General features: G+C 35.9%; 1 non-coding gene across 1 annotated transcript; it reads right to left on the reverse strand.

Moving 5' to 3' along the window:
* Nucleotides 1-1,174: 1,174 nt before the first annotated feature.
* On the reverse strand, nt 1,175-1,309 carry LOC145530737 (small nucleolar RNA SNORA48). The gene has a single exon (XR_014072039.1). It is a non-coding gene; the product is annotated as a small nucleolar RNA SNORA48 (small nucleolar RNA).
* Between the last annotated feature and the right edge of the window lie 12,559 nt (nt 1,310-13,868).

The raw sequence follows: 13,868 nt of genomic DNA on the forward strand, positions 1-13,868 counted from the left end.
TACAGACAATGTAAATGCAAAGCGTTCAGACATGATTGAGTGACGGAGCTCATATTTATGAGATAAACTGCTGAATACTTTGCTATGCATATAACTTGGGACTTCAGGAAACTCTGCCTAAAAATTTTCAGAGTCCTTTTACTGATACACACTCCTATTAGCAATGTAAGCTAGTTTCAGTTTCTCTAAATTCTTACTGCACTTGGAATTTTCTCTCCCTTCTGTTAAGCCTTTCTGGGGATGTTAAATTGCTTTAACTTTACCTCTTGACTCATGAAGTTGGCCACTTTTTCACATGTTGGGTATTTGGTTAGCCTCTTTTCCAAATTGCCTAATCAGGTCTTTTATTCATATTTCTACAACTGGCATTTTGTTTCTATTTCCATGACTGGCACAGAATACAAAGATCAGATATGGATTGTATACATATGTCAACTGACTGAAGATTCTACGGTGTAGTAGAGGGGCTGTCTTTCAGTAAATGTGGGTGGTAAGAGCATGATGACTTTAATTCTTTTATCTTTCAGTTTTTTCCCTAAATATTCTACAATGAATATATATAACTTTAATTAACAGAAAGATTTGAAAACTAAAAATTGTCTTGTCAAATATTGTTTGACAATATATATTGATAGGTACACTCTAATATATATGGATATGTACACTCTAATTTTGATCCATGAATTGACTCAGTCAGCAGCATCATAAAATTGGGCTAGAAATTTAAAATTTTTAAGATGACAAGAGGAGGAATTATGTATCTTTTATTCAGTATTCTTTCTACAGTGTTTGTGATAACATGAATGTATGAATGCATGGGTAAATAATGACTTGGAGAAATCCCCTTTTGTGATTAATGAATAATCAATATTTACTACACATAAGTACTATTATAATTTTTATTTTTAATATACTGCTAAATCATTGGCCTCAGAACTATATTAGCTTAATTGTAAAGGTTAAATATATGGTTTACATAATTTTTGAGGGCATTAACTGAAATGATAGTTGTATTCTTGGAAAGAAATTATGTCCTCGTTGAGTCTTTCCAAATGTTAAGTAGTATAGCATTTTGAATAGAGAAGAAATTGATTTTTAATTGCTGATGGCTCATCATTTTTATTATCATTGTTCACCTTACTATATCTTTCTCTTTTTTTTTTTTTCCTTCAATCCATGTGTCCAGGGCATGAACCAGGCATGGGCACAGAGCAAAAGCCAAGCTGGGATAAACAAGGAGTTGTTTTGTCCCTCACTGATATGAGACAGGCGCCACCAACCAGGTGCCACTCTACCCAGGTCAGGGACATATCTCTTTTAAATATGTATTTTTGCCTTTTTGGAAGAGAATTTGCTAGGATTCATATCAGATGTTATGTAGGGTTTAAAAATAGTAAACTTTGAATGTCAATTTTATAAACTATGAAACTCCTTTACAAAATTTTTATTTAGAACAGGACATATAGCTTTATGAGTCTAATACAAGTATTATGCAATTTTAAAGCAAATAGTTGTTATATCATAAGAGATGTTTACTATAATGTTCTCTCTAAAGTCAATTAAAAAAACAGTTTTTATATTAGAAAAGAATCGGATACAAGTTAGCAATTTGAACAACAATATTAGAATAGGAAAGGTCATGAGAAAAGTGGTTGGATTTTTTCCTTATAAGGTATGTAAATGAAACACTTATATACCATCCCACCAAAATAATTTCATCTGATTTGGTTACTGTTAGCACAGCTTCAAATATAACTCACTAAATAATATGTCTGCAAACCCACTGATCGTAGACATTGGCTATGCAAAATGTAAAGCTAACAGTAACTAATGCTCTTCAAAAGTATGGTAGCCTTTGCAAATTGTTTGGAATTAATTTGTTTTGAGTAAATGGAAATTAGTCTGTTAAATGAAGCATGCAAAAAAGGATTACAAAGGGGCAGGAGACAGTCTCACCAGGATAGCTTAAAACCCACACATTTGTATGAGTCAGGAGAACTGTCCTTTAAAAATGATCTTATTCCTTCCAATTGCCTGAGCTTTGTGCCTCCTGATGTGATCCAGAGATCTGGCAAAGTAGAAACATGTTTAGAGTCTTACTCATTAGAATATTGAACTCATCCATCAGCCTGATTGACAAGGTCTTAGACAAAGCATTTTGCCTGGCACACAACCTGTACGGAGGTTTTCCTATGGCTATAATGTAGCACACCTGACAGATGTTTGAATCATTTAACACAGCAGGAGGTACTCATAAACACCACAGCCTGGCATTCAACATGATACGGATTATTTTTCTTTTGTCTGCCTGAAGTTATATGGCTTATAATCAACAAAGGATTTAGGCATAAGGAGCTAAAACACAGGATGTGATATCACTTATATGCAATATTTCTCTTGCTATAAGGCTTACCAAATGTTCCAGAAGCTGAGATACTTTTTGACACAGGTTAAACACATTTTACACGTTTCCCTTTTTATGATCAGAACTGGTTTAAAAAAGTGTCAAGGGCACTCTCTGAGCATAATTTGCTCATGGAGTAAAGATAACACATCACCTATTTATTTTCTTGATAGTTCCTTAATGATATAATGGGTTTTCTTAAATCCATGTTAATTTTTCACTTCAACATGGTGGTGATGAAGTAGAACAGCTATAATGACACTATCTCAAAATTTACAATAACTGTGTCTGGATCAGAGGCAGAAAGGCAAAAAATAAATATACACCATTTGTAGTTTAAAAAGTTATACATCCTAAGGGATGGAGATGGATGCTATTAGTTTAAATGTCATGCTTGCATAGAATGAAGCATGGTAGTTTTAAATTTGGCTTTATTAAAATTTCTTTTTTAGCTCAAGTTTCACATTTGGTAAATAGCAATGGGAAGAAGTGTTCACTGATAAAGTTTATTTCGGTCCTTTGGGGAGCAGTAACAGGCAGGGTGCACAGTACTTTCAGAATAGCATTTTATTGTGTTTACAAATTATTACATAATCAAAATAATCTTGCAGTCTACAACTACACTGGGACCTCAGAAATAGGGAAATTAACAATATCTTAAAGGAACAAATAAATACCATAATTGAACCATGGCATGTCCCTAGCATATATCACACTTATTTTAGAAGTTGTTTTTTGTAAGCGTGAGTTTGTTTGGAAAAGATTCTAGTTCTGTTCTGCAGAGGTCATGGTTGTTTTTTTTTTTTTTTCAGTTTGCTTTAGGGTTCAGTGATTTGCTGGATACAGCTGCACATGCAGATGCAGAAGCTGTTTCATCCTGGAAAATAACCATAGTTTAGTATTTATGTGTCAGGATAAGCTTGTAGAAGTTAATGAAAACATTCTTTAAGGCTGTACTCCAAAATGAGGTATAGCTGAAATTCAGAAACCACATATATTTCAGAAAGGCTGAAATTAATCAAACAATTTATCTTTCCAATGTTTTATTTATTCCTGTTGGTAGCTACAGTATACTGCTTTCCTAATACTCATACTCTAACCCCTATAATTCCAGGCCGATGACCCATACTGACATTTGAGTTTTTGGTCCTTTGATGGTGATATTTTGAGTAAGACTTTTTCTTAGCTAGCTTGAGGATTAGATGTTCTGCCCTGCTAGCTCCTTTGGAAAGGAACTTCTTAAGTCCTATGTGATCTGTATACATATATCTCTGCTTTTGTTTTCATTTTCCATGAATTCATACAGAAGGGAAGAAATCAGAGATTTGAAATAATATAAATGGAGTCTACACTCTGGGCACTGACTGTATGCTAGTCCCCTCAAGTGGGAAGATTTTCCTTCGGATTTGAACCACATTTCCCTTTCCTTAGGAAGGTGTGATGCAAAGAGCAGACTCCTGGGAAAAGACCTGATACTGGGAAAGATTGAGGGCAAGAGAAGAAGGGGGTGACAGAAGATGAGATAGTTAGATAACATCACTGACTCAATGGACATGAGTTTGAGTAAACTCTGGAGATAGTGATGGACAAGGAAGGTTGGCTGCAGTCCATGGGATCACAAAGAATCAAACATGACTTAGCGACTGAACAGCAAAGGGAGGCCTAAGCTGATTTTTCTCACTAGCTCAGGTCCCCCTCTTATGTGCTTTCAAAATACAATATAACACTGCTTTTAAATGAGTGTCTTCATTACAGTTTCACATTTATTTTTGGTTATTTGATTAATGTTTGTCTTTCCCACTAAACAATGGGGATTGTGTCTGTTTTTCTCATCCTTTTATCCTTGATGCTTCATATATGGTGGGGACTCAGCAAATGGTTGTTGAACAAATACATTTTATAAACCACCTACTTGATATTATTTATATAATTTTAAAATGTTTAATTATAATTTTGAAACATCCTTAAAACATGTAATATTCTTCCAATATTTTGCTTGGTGTATGTTGTATGGTTTTGGCAGACCAATAACAGCCTCTTTCCTTCCCTACTGTAAATCGACTGAGAGATATACATCCAAATTTCAGACATGGATTGGAGGACATGGCTTAAATGTGTGGCATGGTGGTGTTACTGATTCTTTGTCTTTGCTCATTTCAACCTCATTGGACTGTCCTTTCCCAAGTAGCAACAGTCAGGTTCCTACTTGGGAACAAAGGGGAGTAAAAATTACCTTTGATCACTAAGGCATGGGAAACACCTCAAAGGGGAAAATGCTAGGAAAGGGTTTAGAGAGGATTCAAGAGATCCCGAAGGTAAATGGGGTGAGAACAATAACCCTCAGTAGTCATTTACTCTTTTTACCTGATTGAAAAACAAGAACCATTGAGCAAGAGGAGAAACTCTAGATTCTTGCTCCATTTTCCTATGTTCAGGCATTAAGTTAGAAGACTGAACAATTTGTGAGTTTTTAAAAATACATCATCTGGAAAAATGCAGTATACTTCTGTGAACTTTGGTATTTGAGGCTTAAAACTTTCAGATATGGTATTAACTCTTTTGGTATTACAGCAGATCCCCAACCTGTTCTCTATTGTCCTTCATCATCTCCCATGACGCTGAAGTCATGATTATAAAGCAAGCAATATATACACCAGAGCACTGTTAATACTTTACATCTACAGCCTCATTTTATCTGGGAGAGAGTAGAGTGCAGATGGTCACTGTTTGCTCCTAGAATCCCTATCTTGGAATCCCTCCATTTCTTTTTCCCGGCTATCACCAGTCTAGCCCAGGTCATTACCATCTTCTACCCTGATTTTTGTCACAACCTCCTCTCATGACCCTAGTTTCCCCTCTTGGCTCTCTGTATTCTATCCTCAACATTGAAACTGGAGTGATCTTTCACAGCTTCCAATCAAATGATGTCACATCTTTGCCTGACATCCCAGTGACTGATTAGCCCGACTTCCCGAGGCAGCTCTGTCTTCTCTAGCATTGTCTTTTGTCACGTTTCCCTGTTCTCTTCACACTGATTCAATTCTTCAGATGTGTCTCCATCCCATCTGATGTAAATTGTTGTTTGTTTTTCATTTGTATCATTATTTTTGCGTGTTGAGTCTTAGAGTTTTTATTTAAATATAACTCCCCCCTGGAAGTGTCCCCGACTCCCACTCTTCTCTCAAATATGGATTAAATTCTCTGCCATGTGCTCCCACTGCATCTTGTACTTCCTCTATCACAGTACATGTCCTGGAGCTTCACAGTTTTCTGCTTATTTGTCAGAATCCCAGACAACAAAATATCAAGTCATGGTCCATTTCTGTTTTGTAACCAGTATCTCTTATGCCCAATAAAGAGCGTATTATATAGTTGATGCTCTATTAATACTTTCTAAGGGAATTGAATGTTGAAGAGGTTGTTCGGTATTATTCTATAAATATAAACAATTCTGAATGTGTATTATAGCCAATTTAAGTTAAATGAAAAGCTTGACAATTTTATCAGTGTAAATGGCCAATTTTGATAATTTGACACATTAGGATCTTGCTTTTGCCCATCTGGAGTATTTTGACAATTATTTAAAATAATTTGTTAATAAAGGTAGCATCTTCAAATTGCAGCCTTACCTCTTTTTCTAATCTGTCACAATATATTGAGATTTGAGAAAGCCTGAATTTCTGAAACTTTGATTAATACAAATATACCTTCTTCAAATCATATTTACTCATGAGTATTACAGTGTTCCAAAAGTAGACTCTTTTCTCGCTAGCTCTGACTAGTCATTTGTCACTTTTTATCTGCAGAGCATGGTTCTCATGCTTAAGTTAATTATAATTTTCTATAATTTGTCTCTAACTGAATATCATCCCTATTCTCTCTAGGTCACTTTGAATTCTTCTGTTATCTTTTAAAACCTTCTAATGAAGCTATCCCGCACATGGCCATTAGAATAACCTTCTTAGTGTACTCAGTGAATTTCTTTCAGTACTTACAGAGCTTGGTTTCAAAATTTGAAGCAGGATATATTTTCCTTTCAATTAAACCCTTGTAGAATCTCTGTTTTATAACTCAGATGTGTTTGGCTGTGGATAGGTACTTGGCAAGTAACACCAAAAGCATTTTGTATTGGGGTATAGCCTATTAACAATGTGATAGTGTCAGGTGAACAACGAAGGGATTCAGCCATACATATATATGTCACATGCATACAGCTATATTTAAAATGGATAACCAGCAAAAACCTATTGCATAGCACACAGAACTCTGCTTCGTGTTATGTGCCAGCCTGGATGGGGAGATTCAATAAATGAAGGTGTTATTTTAAGCAAGAGTCTGGGGTTGTTACGCAGCAATAGATCACTGACACACATTTCTAGGTGATTTTGCTGTTTAGGCCTAGAAATATCTCCTTGTGCATACTTTGTCCTGACACATTTTGGGGGTGCAGGCTGAATTCTATGCAACCACCTCCTCTTCTAGATGATTTAGCTCTTCCCTTCTGGGTTCTCAAGGCAAGAGCTAGGCACCAGTCCATCATATCCTCCAAAGGAAAGGGGCTTATTTCCTGAGAGTTGTTGTGGAAACTTCTCTGATTAGACTTTGATTTAGGAAGTATTATCCCATTTCTCTTGCTTCACCAAAGAAACCATCTTCAAATTGTTTTTTTTTTTTTCTTCCTATGTTGAAAAAAGATATAGTATTATATATGTGGCTTTTAACTATTGGTTTATAATTATCTATAATTCTGAAATATAAGAAGTTTTAAAAAAGTAAAGAATGAACAAACATCTCTCTCTCTCTATATATATATATATATACCTATATATACAAATATATGAGGTGGGCATGGCAATCCACTACAGTATTCTTGCCTAGGGAATCCCAGGGACAGAAGAGCCTGGAGGGTTACTGTCCATAGTGTCACAAAGAGTTGGACACAACTGAAGCAACTTAGCACAGCACATACAAATATATATAGATATAGATGTCTATCTGTCTTACATTTCTTTGGCAATAATACCCCTCTGAAACTAACATGAGGCTATTTATAATCTTATTCTACTTGAGAATATGCATACATTTTGCTGCAGAAATATTGATATAGATAATATACACCAAGGGTGTTATATAATAAAATACAATATACTACCTTTTGAAAATTAAAAAAAAATCATGAAATATATATCTGAGATAGTTAATTTTATGTATCAGCTTGACTGAATCGAGCTGTCCACAGATTTCGCCAAACATTATCTCCTGGTGTGTGTGTGAGGTGTTTGCGGGTGAGATTACCATTTGAATTGGCAGACTGAGCCAGTGAAGCAGATGACCCTTCCCAGTTTGGGTGGGCATCATCCAATCCTTTAAGATATCCAGAGAATGAAAAGGTGGAGGAAGAGAGTACTGGTTCACTTGGATTGACTACTAAAGCTACATATCAGTATTCTCCTGCACTTGGATCAGGCCTCTACTGTGGCTAACCTGGTTCTCAGGTCTTCAGACTTGAACTGAAAGTGTAGCACTTGCTTTCCTGGGCCTCCAGCTTGCAGATGGTAGGTGATGGGATTTCTTAGGCCCCGTAATTGTGTGAGCCAATTCTGTATAATAAATTCTATTCTCCATCCCTCCTTCTCTCTCTACCCCCAATATATTCTGTTGGTTCTGTTTTCTCTGGAGAAGAACCCTGACTGGCACAACATCGTTCCTGAAATATTTCAGAAAAGAGGCTTTGCGGCTTCACAGAAGCAGTGATTTTTTTTTTCTTTGAATCTTTGCATCCTGATTGAGCACCTCATTTTGGTGTCTGATATCTATTGTCTTATCGTGCTGGTCAAAATGCCCATTTTAACATTTTTTTACATATAGATTAACATTTTCCTTCAAGTTCCAGCACTGGATTTATATTTCTTTTAGAAGAGTTACCATGTATACATGTTCAGTCGCTCAGTCGTGTCCGACTCTTTGTCACCCCGTGGACCGCAGCACGCCAGGCTTCCCTGTCCTTCACCGGCTCCCAGAGCCTGCTCAAACTCATGTGCATTGAGTCAGTGATGCCATCCAGCCATCTCATCCTCGGTCACCTCCTTCTCCTCCCGCCTTCAATCTTTCCCAGCATCAGGGTCTTACATAAACGGCAGGACACAAAAAGACTAGTTTTATTGGACATTGTCTAGACATGATTTATTTTTCTCAAAGAAATTGTCATCTTAAAGGATCAATATACTCTTTTGCATTTCTTTATATTGGAGTCTATTTTCAGCCCAGATGGTAAGTAAAAATAATTGTCAATCAGATTAGGGTTAGTCCTCCTAGTTCACATTGGAAGTAAGTCAGGGGGCTCATACTGCTCAGTGGACATGTTCCAGAGGCCTTTGGTGAAGGATGAGGCAGTATTTGCGAGTCTTTGGGTTCTTCAATGCACCTAATCTAGTGGGTGTTTTCTTTTAACCTGTGTTAAATACTGAAATTCACAATTTTCCCTGAAGAAAAAAATCAACACTGATTACATGAAATACAAAGATGTTTTGGAATTTTTGCATAACTTGTAGAATGTGTAACTTTTTATCCCATTAGCATCAGATAGCCACAGTCAATGTTTATTTCATGAAATTAATTCCTATGCCTTATTTCACAATCTAATATTCTTACTATATGCTCAGTTGTATCCGACTCTTTGTGACCTTTGGACTGTAGTCTGCCAGGATCCCTTGTCCATGGGACTTTCCAGACAAGAATACTGGAGTGGGTTGCCATTTTCTACTGCAAGGTATTGTTAGGATAAATTTAAATAAAAAAATAATGGCTCCATACTTGTGTTGGAACCTCTCACTGAATGTTTATTCTAGCATTTTCATGTCTTTTTGCTACAATTCTTTTTTAATTGCCGGTATCTCCCATTAGACTGTCAGGTGTTTGGTGACAGCTCTTCATATTTAAATTTTCTTCATACTTTCTCACATGACAGGTATTTGATATTTATTAGAAACAAACAATCTATATCCTGAGCTGCTCTAATTCAGCTCCACGTGAAACAAAATATCTCTTTTCAATTCATTTTTCTTTCCCCACTTGGGCACGCATCCAGCACTATTTTCTGCCTTACCTAGTTAGTTTCATGATCTTTTGATTTTTAAACAGAGCTTTAGTTTTCTAAGTTTCATATGTGTCAGCTCATGTGACCTCACCTCATTGAAACAGATTCAAAGAGAAGGAAAATGTGTGTGTGTGTGTGCGTGCGCAGTTGTGTCTGACTCTCTGTGATCCCATGGCCTGTAGCCCGCCAGCCTCCTCTGTCCATGGAATTTTCCAAGCAAGAATACTGGAGCGGCTTGTTATTTCCTACTCCAGGGAATCTTGAAGGAAAGGTATCCACCACTAAATAACTTTCATTAAGTCACAGAGCTATTGAATACAAAGGTAAAGCTAGAGGTCAGTGTTTTCAGTACCATCGTGGAGCTTTTCAAAGCATAAAGTCTCGTTATCTTATGCCCCCCAAATTTCCTGTTCTTGTTACTTTTTCTGCCCCAGATTATGAAGTTGATTACAAGGAACTGTCTCATTGAAATGCATTTTTGCTTGGTTTATGTATTTTTGTGTAAACATTAAAAAAATACACTGGAATATGTGTTCCCTTAATATTTTCTCTACTTCATTACTAATGGAGTTGAAATTTAATATAGAAAACATATAATTAAGTGAGTAGAATGACTTTGTGAGAATCCTTTATAGAAATTGTTTAGAGGAATATGTTTAAAAATCTTTTGGAGATGTGAAAATACTTAAGCATAATGTAATTTTCAAAGTTGCCACAAGATGGTAGCAAATTCCTTTGTTTCATTTTAAAAATTACTGTCCTTTTCCCTGGTTGAAAAATTAAACCTGTTCGTCTTTCCTGAACATTGCTGCAATAGATAATGAGCTAGTAGGAGATTGCAAATACAGATTTAACATCCCTCCACCAGCCAGAACTCTCTTCTTCATTATCATTTGTGCCAGCAACCTCATAGTTCTCTCTAGTGGAAACGTAGGCAGCATTATTTATTTTTCTCCTTTCTTTTCTGGATATAGCTCTAATCCTTACCTTGAAGCAAATCCTGTGTTTTTTGTGTTTAATGTTAAAGAGATTAATCTTCTCTGTCCTTTTCATAGAAATTGCTTTTAATTGAACTTTGATCATTATGTGATTATTATACCAACCAGGTATATTAAATACCTGGCTTCTAGACTTCAAAAATACATTCAAAATGCATTTTCAAAATACTCTTGGAAAATGTTATTACTTTGTAGTAAAGTAGTAAGAACTACTATAATTGTATCACTGTCTTGATTCAACCCAACCTCAAGGCCTTCCATTCTTTGTCCCTATGACTTTTTTCCAAGCATTCTATTCACAATTCAATTAAGGTAAGTTTTAGTGTCATTACTAGCATTCAGCTTATTTATTCTCTTGACCTTCTTCACATAGGGCTTCCCCAGTGGCTCAGCGGTAAAGCATCTGCCTGCAATACAGGTGACACAAGAGATATAGGTTCTCTATCCCTGGGTCAGGAAGATCCCCTGAAAGAGGGCCTGATAACCCGCTCCAGCATTCTTGCCTGGAGAATCCCATGGACAGAGGAGCCTGGTGGGCTGCAGTCCATGGGGTCACAAAGAGTTGAACACAACTGAGGTGACTTAGCACACATATTCACACATATAATCTTTTGTATTTTTAATTTAATTAGAGTGATTTGCATTATTCAGAGGCACCAGGCCATCAGAGAAAAAAATTTAAGATGTCTGTTGACTTCCACTAAATTCTTCCTCGGTATCTTCTACATACACCTGTGTACAGTGTAAATTGTTGTTGTTGTTGTTCAGTCCCTTAGTCGTGTCTGACTCTGTGAGACCCCATGGACTACAGCACATTAGGCTTCTCTATCCTTCACTGTCTCTTTGAGTTTGTTCAAATTCATGTCCATTGAGTGGATGATGCCATCCAACAATCTCATCCACTGTCATCCCCTTCTCTTCCTGCCTTCAATCTTTCCCAGCATCAGGGTCTTGTCCAATGGGTCGGCTCTTTGCATCAGGTGGCCAAAGTATTGGAGATTCAGCTTCAGCATCAGTCCTTCCAGTGAATATTCAGGGTTGATTTCTTTTAGGATGGACTGGTTTGATCTCCTTGCTGTCCAAGGGACTCTCAAGAGTCTTATCCAGCACCACAGTTTGAAAGCATCAATTTTTCAGCTCTCAGCCTTCTTTATGGTCCAACTGTCACATCCATACATGACTACTGGAAAAACCATAGCTCTGACTATATACAGACCTTTGTTGGCAAAGTGACGTCTCTGTTTTTTAACACAGTTTAGGTTTGTCGTAACTTTTCTTCCAAGGAGCAATCATCTTTTAATTTCATGGCTGAAGTCACCATCTGCAGTGATTTTGGAGCCAGTGTAAATTACTTTGTCCTTATTTTCACATATCAGAATATAACACAATAAGCTTTACAGAACATCCCAAAATCTCAATGATTAAAGTTTAACAGAGTTTTTATTATATAGCTTTGATTTTCTATCTATGAAAGCCTGAATACCACCTTTTGCCATAAAACCAAGCTGATTAGACTTCGATAATATGACCTATAGATATTCGATATGAATTAGTCCATTGATATCATACAGAGACACAGAGTTTTAGAGATTACCTAATGAGTCTATTACAAAAAATTACATCCAGACTTTCCATAGAAGATATGCCTTCATCTAAACTCAATGGAAGATAGAGAAAACATATAATATCTCTGAGTTATAATTTCTGTTTCTTTCTTTAACCACTTGCTGGTTAAATGTTCTTTGTTTTTGCTCAAGGCAGATGCTTTGGCTTATGTAATAGTGTGTTAGAATTTACCCACGGCTAAATGTGGCTTTGCCTTATTACAATTATTGTATTTGATCCAATACTTTGACAATTGGTCTGTTTTAATACTAGGGACATTTTGATTCTTGTGATGGATAATGTTTCCACCTTTTTTTTTTTCCCTTTAAGAATAGCAGATTTGGTTCACTTCTAATAACTGTATAGCAAGGTACAGCATTGCATTTGTGTGCAAATTTATCCTTCGATTTATTATTTCCCTAATTCCTTCTGTATTCCTTTTCTTAATCTTTCTCAGTTATTTTTTACTTTCTCCTCATATGTATATTTTCTAAGTAACTTTAACTGTTTTATGTAATGAGAGAGCCACACATAAATACCATTTTGACATGTTAAAATGTTCTAAGGCACAAGGGAGGAGTGTATAGGTCCCAGAGTCCAAGGATCTTTATAGATATAACACATCTATACATACACTGAAGAGCCAAGAGAATCAAGATCAGCTATAATCTCCACTAAAATAAAATAGATGTAGTCCTCTGCATAAAGGCCCCATTGATAAATTAGTATTTAACCAAGAAGTACATTTACTAAGCAAAAAGAACTAGTATGAAAAAATGCCCTGGCCTTACACTTTCCCCAAAATACAACATGTAACGAACATATCCTCAGACTTTTGTTCTTTGCAATGTGGTTGACTAGAGAGTCTGAAAGCTTCTTACTATGAAACATTTAAAATATACATACATATATATTAAATATAAATTAGCTCATGGGAAAGTAAAGGACCACGGGGGCCCAAGGAAAGCCGAGATATTATTATTTGAAAACCAAAATAATAACCTGTCCAACTGCAAAGACTGTTTTGAGGGTGTTGTCAATCAACAGATGACTGGGTTTTGGTTGCTGCACTTAAAAAGGAATCAAGGACTTAGGACTCAATGAGGTGACATTTGGGTCAAACTTCCTCAATAAAGCCTGTGCCTTTAGAGTGCTAATTTCTTCATGAAAGAACTGATCAGAAAAACAAAGCAAAACACATTATGGGAAACAAAATCTTTATATGTTTGGAAAAAACACAATTCTATATCACTCAGAAGAAGTCATAATGGAAATTAGATAATATAACTGAAAAATAAAATACAATGTATCAAAAGTTATGAGATATGGCTAAACAATGCTCAGAAAGACATTTATTACAAAAAAAAGGTTGAAAAATAGGAGCTCAGTGTCCAATTTAAGAAGTTAGAGAACCAAAGAGTAAATCTAAAGAGACAAGGCACAAATAAACAAACAACCAAGATGACATCATCACAAACAAAGTGGACATTAAAAAATATAGTCATCTTATTGCAATAACTAAAACCTTGGGTGAAAGGGACAATTTATTAGGAAAATATAAATTGTCAAAATCTGACTCAAGAAATAGAAAGCATGAAAAGATCTCTGACTATTCAATAAACTGAAACAGTGTTTAAAATATCTACCACTAATTAACTTAACTATCCCCCTTGCCCCTTCTACCCACTTACCAAGCAAACTAGTTCTACAGACAAATCAAATATTCAAGTAACAGAGAACTGCAGTATTGCCTTATGCATACTGT

Source organism: Giraffa tippelskirchi, chromosome 12 (assembly GCF_054371585.1).
Source record: "Giraffa tippelskirchi isolate mGirTip1 chromosome 12, T2T-mGirTip1v1.2.pri, whole genome shotgun sequence".
In the NCBI taxonomy this organism is placed as follows: Eukaryota; Metazoa; Chordata; class Mammalia; order Artiodactyla; family Giraffidae; genus Giraffa; species Giraffa tippelskirchi.